The sequence below is a fragment of the Chaetura pelagica genome, unplaced genomic scaffold (assembly GCF_000747805.2).
Source record: "Chaetura pelagica isolate M959 unplaced genomic scaffold, ChaPel_1.0 scaffold328, whole genome shotgun sequence".
NCBI lineage: Eukaryota > Metazoa > Chordata > Aves > Apodiformes > Apodidae > Chaetura > Chaetura pelagica.
Genome location: NW_009954216.1, coordinates 565,960 through 573,971, shown reverse-complemented (window position 1 = coordinate 573,971; position 8,012 = coordinate 565,960).

Here is an 8,012-nt window from a genome sequence, read left to right as displayed (position 1 = left end):
TAGGGAAAAGATATCAATAATAACTGCTGAAACCCTGACTTTTGTATCTTCTTAGGCTGCAATTCAGCACCTCAGACACTGCTCAGATTGATGGCATTTCTGAGTAAAATATTTTACTTTTTTTTCATCTGGTGTAATACTACAGGTTAAGCTTTCCAACACCTCTTGCTTACTTTTCAAGAGCAGTATGTGGTGGGGTTGCCCCAGAGACAGAGGTCATGCCCAAGTCTGTTTAAAGCACCAACCAGCACAGCTTCGGGAAGAGAAGCTCCTTTTAAAGGTGTTTCTTGTAATGGGAGAAAACTGCTCCCAGGAACAGTCCTTAATGTAATATAAGAGCAGCAATTACCAAACTACACAGCCTATCCCAAGGATAAAATTTCAGTTTTCTTTGCTAATGGAGACTTCTGGTCCTTAATGCTGATACTTCACAAGCATTATTATTAAAAACACCTAGACTTGTGAACAAGCACTTCAGATTACACTGCAAACAGTGTTTTCTTTAAACTGTTTGCAAACTGTGACAGGTAGTACAATGGTCTACCAAACCTTCCAAGGCCTTCCCACTCTGTGGTGACCAAGGAGATGATGTGAAGACCAAGCACCACCCAGGGTGGTTGCCAGGAGCCTGTCCTCTCTGTGTGCCTGCATGGAGAACTGCTTGTGTCCTGTCACCCAGAGGCACTGAAGAGAAACACAAAATCATTGTGTGTCCCCCCCAAGAAGCCTTTTGTTTTGCTGTTAGACAAAGACTATAAGGAAAAGCTCTGAAGAAGTGCACAGCAATAAAATTACTAGTCATAAAAAGCAAATTCAGTATCAATGAAAGCGAGACAACAGTCAAATGGAAGGGAGACCACACAGATTTCTATATAAAGGACCTATCTGATCAGGCCTATCACTTTATAACTAAAAAGTAAATTTATGTTTTTGTTCAACAAGAAATGCTATGTTTTCCTGTGTTGATGTGATCCAGTGAAACAAATCAGTCACTAAATGATGTCCTCTAATGCCAAACTAAGAAGTTGCTGAAGCCTTTATAGAAGTCATGTGTTAGAACTCCAGTGCATACTAATACATTTAATTCTTTGCAGTGTTTCACTATAAATAGCCCAAAATATCAAGAAGATGCTGACATAGGAGGTGACTTGCATCACTCTATGAATGCCATGACCATCTGCAGCACTTTGGCAACTGCGTAACAACCAGATCCAGTATACTGGGTTGTTTCTCTTTTTTTTTTTTTTAAATTACAAGTCAGAAGTTAAAAGCACAAAAATGAACGAAAATCATGTAATTTTATTCTGGTGGAGAGAAGGCTTAATGGGTAATGGAAATAATGCACACTGCTTCAGCAATTTTTCCATTACAATTAAAAAAAAATAATGGCTTTTTCTGTTTTGAAAATTAAGGATTGGACTGGATTGAGAATGCACTACAAAGAACCCAGATAGGTTTTTCTCAGATGCCTCAAAGACAAATCAGAGTTTCTGTAAGCAGCCTTTGATCTGGAACACAGAGCTTAGGTTTTAACTTCTTCCAGAAGCACAGCACCATGCTCCACAATGAGGAACATGCAAAGCAATTAAACGGAGAGCAAGTCTTTACAGATGGCTTTGGTAGCAATTTGCTTCTCAGCAGAGCATGGCTCTGCAAGCAGCAAGTAATCAAAGCCATAGAGGAAGTTTCCCTGGACCCGTTTGCTTCTCAACCCCTCGTACCTGCCAGTGCTTGAAACCAGAAGTGCTGCTGCTGCGGCTGCTGGGAGGTTTGTAAGAGCACTGAGCAGGAGGCCAGAAATAGTTCAAAGACATAAGCACGAAGGCTTTTTTAAAAACAAACCAAACTGCTGCCTTTTTAAATATTCAAGAGATGGAAATGATAATACATAATTAATACATGTCAGAATATATAACTAAAATAGTGCTACTCTGTCTGCTGCTGCACTAAAGGGGCAGCGTTACTGGGCAGTAGCACAGGATAAAGAAGTGCCCAGGCAGGTGGATAAACAGGACACTTCCCTTCACCTGGGTCTGCAACAGCTGTGGTTTCTCAGGGCAAGGACATTTGTTACCCTCAGACCCTAAATACCCACATCCTTCACTCTTCGATTGGCATCTACAGTAAGAAGATCTTTGTCAATGTTGGAAACACAAAGCATCACTCAAAGCTGGTCCTGGTCAGCGTGCACCAACATGAACCTCACCCTTGCACACTATGTCGTTACACGCTGCAGTTATTCTCAAGACTTGGTGCTCAGCACCCACCACTTGCACTGGCAACAGCTGCAGTTCCTGAAGCAGCACCCAGGGGTTCAAACACTGTCCCCATCCAAGTCACCTGGAGCTGGTGAAGCCTTCCCTAAGGACTGCTCTCAAGTTCTCCACTGCAGCTTTTCCCATATCTATCATCCATTACAAGAATATAATGGATTGCAATTGCAATCAACTTGGTGACTGAAGGTCGTGAGATTTGAATGAAGCTTTGCAATTCAAAGAACACACCCAAGCTATGCAACAAGAACTCAGCAGCATGTGTTTTATACTCAGTTGCAGCCACTCACAGCCCCGTGACAACACCTCTTGTGTGGTGTTGTATGAATGAAAATGTGCTCCCGTAATTCTAACACGAGTTAACTGCAACAGTCAGGCTGTTAAAGTCATGTGTTAAATGCTCACTTCACTGACACCTCAACAAGTTTCTGGTCTTTGCAATAAAGATCCTCTAATTAAGATTTTTTCCTTATATTAAGCCAACTACCAATTAATTAATATATCCTCCAACAAACAGAATTAAGAGCTTGTAAGGTGGGTTGTGCTTTTATAGTATTGCTACGATTTTAAATCTTTCTTTTTTCCTCCTTTGAAATTCCACGTAAACTTTTCCTTAGATCCTTATTTGGTATAAATGTACCCTTAAATTCTCCTAAGGGAGCAAAAGCACACTGGTTATTGCAGCACTATTTTGCTTACCTCTAGGAAAGAACGTGAAGCATTTTAATACTAAAGAACAAATGTATACAGTAAAAAAAGTACCTTGTGACTGTGTCTGTAAATATTTCCCTTAAATATTGCCCTAATTGGACAGATTATTTTTTTTTTGCCTTGCTGAGTTTATTCAGTGGAAAACCAGTGAGCTTGTTTGGAATGAAGGCAACATTTTCCCTCCCAAAGGAGGGGAGAAGCAGTGAGGTGAGTAGCTCAGCCCAGCGCCACAGGGTGCCCTGCACACCCCGCGCCGGGACCAGCGGGTGCCCTGGAAAACTCATTCACTGCCCCTGCTCCCCTGCAGCTCCCACCTCCCCTCCTACAGCTGTTCTGCCAACTTCCAATTCACAAAAGCAAAACCTCTTTAGAACCAAAATAAATACTAATTTTAAATTCAATGTACCCTGACAGCAAATAAGTTTGCTGTGCTTACTTCAGCATGAATAAAAAGCCCGCAAGGAGACTCCTACATAAGAGTGTATTTACAAGTTCCATTACCCACTGGAGAGATTGATGTAATAAACCTATAATAAAAAGCCTCATGTTATGGATTTCTCTAATGTTTCTTATCAAACAGCCTGTATTATCTTGGCTTGTGTATTCAATTTAAAATAGGTTTTCAATAAGTGCCTTACAGCTAGAGGTCATTTTCACTTAGTTTTCTGACACGCAGGGATGTGTATTGTCTTTTCCTGCCCTTAGAAACCAAAAGCTGCTTGTAGCTTGGTCAAGCACAGTTTACAAAGCAGGCAGACGGAGAGATTAGAGAGAACAAGAGAGGGAATATATTATCTGTACACCTATTCATCCCTCCCAGCCACAGCCAAAGCTGCCAGGAGCACACGCACCGTCACGCAATTTATTTTTATTACTAAGTAGACGGGTGGAGTTGTTCCTCAGGAGATAAAGCCAGCACACAGAAATTGTTTTGCCACCAATTGCAACCTCATTTTTGTTTCATACTGTCTTGCTGCAATATAACTGAGCTGTTCCCCATGACCATGGCAGACTACCATGAACCTGCAGCAGTTACTTCACCTTTCAGGGGACAAAGTGGTACAAAATTCCAGGAGAAATGCAGTGCCTGGAGATGCAGCCAAGAGCACTTCCACCTATTTCCATTTTTTTCCTATTACTGGATTCAGCTAATAACCAATAATTGCTAATTAGGATCAAATGCAATTTACCTTAGGACATATTTCAAATCAGTACAACGTAATTAACATATTAACATAATCATTTACTATATCATTTAAATACATTGGGGTTTTTATTTTCAATTCTCAACCCATTACTCCGCAATGTTCCGCGCTCACTTTGAAGCAGCCTCATGGACCCAGCTATGCCAAATGCTGCTTCATCTCCCTCTCACTGACACCATTTCTGCTAAACCCTCTTGAACTGACCCTTCAGTCGCAGCACAATCCATCCACTCTAACCACAGGCTGGTATTTCTCTGATTTCAGTGGACACTGGATGAGAAGCCCAGTTGTTCACTGAGATCAGAGAGAAGGAAGCCCTATGGATTTTTAGGCTTTGTGTCCACTCTAACCACAGGCTGGTATTTCTCTGACTTCAGTGGACACTGGATGAGCAGCCCAGTTGTTCACTGAGATCAAACAGAGAGAAGGAAGCCCTGTGGATTTTTAGACTTTGTGTGTCAACTATTCATGACTTTTTTTTCCCTTGTAATCAAGGCTTGCTGACTTGTCAGCCCTGGTATTATGTCATAAACTCTCTCACAGCCCAAGGACTCTCCACGCAGCTTCAGCAGCTCTGAAACTGGAGCCTGAAGTTAGGAGACATGAAGCAGAGCCATGGATGGAAAGCCCTTAGCCCTTCAGCTACATGCCAGGAAGGAATGAGTAAGGCCCTTCACACAGATTCTGGAAGCAGGGGCTGTGCCAAGCTATTAGATTATGTCTGCAAACACAAATCCCCTCTGACTAGCTAATAAGAGTTGTAGGAGTCCACAAGAAGCTTCTAAAATTATATGCTTCAGTACCCAAGAAAGTGGTATTGTTTTCATCGGTGCTAAACACTTCCCTGTTGTGTTGAAATGTGTGGAATTTAGGGCGTTTAAACACTTGGTACATCAGGTCCCTCTCCTTGTGTTCTGCACTCCTGAATGCAGATGTGAGAAGTCAGGGACAGTCAAAATGATAAATGGATGTCTAGAAAAAGTGCTCCTGCTTCACGTGAGGACTCCACACCTTTGACAATCAAAGTCAGTGGAGAACAGTCAGTCCTCCTAATGCTCACAAAGTCCACTAATGCTCTGCAATGAACATCCTAAAGAGCCTTTGGACAAAGCCTAAGATGCTTAAAAAGCCTAAATTCACACTGCATTTGCTTTGTTCAGCTTAAATAGATCCTTATTATTTCTATAACACAAGTTAGTTTTCTTTTGATTGCCTTTTTCCATGTTATTTAATAGCCTCTAAAAAGAAGAGGATGCTTAGGACCAAGTTTTAATGCAACATCTTGATCAAATTATAATAAAAGAAAATTTGAATCCTTGATAATTTAAGTGTTATTTTTTTACTACTAATGTGAATTCAACCCTAACAAATTAAAACAGGAAGAATTTAATTGGATATGCAAATAAGATTATTCAGTATATAAATCTAATTACATACCAATTTGCTTTAACAGCATGAAAAAGAAAAAAATGTTCTTTGTAAATTAATTGTTTTAAAAACCACCTGTAGCACAACAAAGTGGAAAGCCTGTATCTTAAAGGTCCTCCTTGTGGGCACAAATAAAACAGTATTTGGAAGCTCTCATCAAGAGCACTGTTTTAATGGGCACCCTGCTTGGCCCTCTGATTTACAATATTCCATTATTAATTTTCAAGCACATACCAAAACACTGCCTGGGCCTCTGTTCTCCCTCCCAGAACCAAACATGCAAACAAAACGGGCTGATCTTGGGGACATTAGGTGATTTTGGTTACAAATCCTGACTTCTCTGTGCTGGTGCAGAATGATATCCCTGTCTGATGGCAGAAAACCAGCCCCAAGGGACTCTGCAGGCTGGGGTGGCACCAGGGGCTCTGCAGACCTCACCAGCAGGTCTGCTCCAGCCAATGCCTTTCAGGTTCCTCTGTCACCTTTAGAAAACAAAAAGGGACAAAGGAATAATTAGCAGAACACCACACTGCAGTGAGGAAGATTTCTCCAGAGAGGAAAAAAAGCGTGTTAATTTTGAGCCTTTTGTGTCCAAGAAGCAAATTACACAGATAGTCAATTCACTTCTTTCAATAACTACTTGTAAGAGAAAAAATTATAAATGAGATCACTGGAACTGATTATGATACAGAAGAGCTGGCACCATAATTAAGGCCCAGTGTGCCATCTCTGATAAAGGATCCAAATCAGCCACTGCCATTGACTGTATATTGAATTTTGTCATTTAACTCTGTTTCCTCAATTCACAGAGTGTCTAAAATAATCGGGAGTAAACAATATTTTAAAAGTGCCCCAAAGAAAGATGATGTTTACACTGGTACAGCAAGCAAGCCCTGAGACCAACTTATCAAAGCCAGGTGTAATTATTACAGAAAACTAAGTTTGATGCAGAAAATACCTGAACTGGATGTACACTACAAAATACAGACAGGAAAAAAAATTAACCTGTGGCCATAAATGGCAAAGGGAGCAGGAGTTTTAATGAGAAAAACTCCTTGAAGATGAAAGTGAAGTCACAAACACACTCATTTAAAATAACGACCTGAGGGGGTATGGGAAGTGCTGCCTCATTCACTGCTGGGATTGCTAAGGAAAGTTGCTGCTTCTCCGACTGAAAATTCAAACAGAACTGGTGACTAAGCCCTTCCAGCCATCACCTGAAGTGAAACCCCTGACTGTGATGCCCACAGGTCTGCATCCCTTTCCCTAAGAGTGCCCACACCCCACTTGCTTTGGGGGAAAATGAGCATGATCTTTACCATGACCAACCCCCCAGGGAAGGTCGCACCCAACTGAGATCACCTTTTTAATGGCTGTTGGGGGGAAATCAGCTTCCTAATTAACCAGCCCACACCCCCCCACTCCTCCACGCCCATGGAAATGCGTGTGCTGAACCATAAACACCTAATTCTGAATTACATTATCACACAGGTTGTGCTTATGCTTGTCCTCCTATGTATTCTTCTTGTTTTCTAACACAATACAAAAAAATAATGGTTCACTGACACCTGTATTTTTAATGCTCGTATTACTGGAAGAAGACTGAAAAATCTTGTAGTTTGTTGGGTTTTTTTAAAATTCTTATTATTGTTTTTGGATTTTTAGGGTTTTTTTGTTGTGTTGTTCCCCCCCCCTTCTCTGCTTTTTAAAAGGTTTTATGGTACTTTAAAAATACATTAAAAAAAAAAGACTTCTGAAGAAATTGGTAAGGCTTCCTGCAACTTCTCTGCTGCAGGGGAAGTTTGATAAAATTTTGAATGGAAATGCTGAGATTTACAAATTAGCAGAGTCTGCCAGGCAGCCTGACACCTCAGCCCCTCTGGCACGTTCCCTGGGGCAATTTGTTCATCCACCCTCCTGACTGATTTCTCACTGGGTTTTGTTCTTCCTCTGCTTTTTTTTTGGAAAGCGCAATGAATCAGGAATTAATGACTCTCTAAGTCCAAGCAAGCAAACATTTGTACCTAAACACTTTCACATCCATGTTCTGCAAAGCGAGCACAAACAAACTCTGCCCACCAGGAAAGTCCAATCCCAGCAAAGTGAACCAAGCTCCCAGCCCTGAGAACACTCCTGGTGCTTGGTTACAACAGGCTGTGCTTTGGGAGGATTGCCCTGGCACTGCTGAAGAAACCACAGAAATTTGGTGAACACAGAGGGGCTTTTTTTTTTTGTCCTTTCAAGTCTCTACAGTTTGCTTGCAGCATTTACTGTGTATTTTTTATTGCATTAATAATGAAGACTAGCTCATGCATTGTACCACTACAGGGATGCTGGTAATACATTCATACTGTTTAGCTAATACATTTTTCATTTAAGTGCAGACTGGATGCTA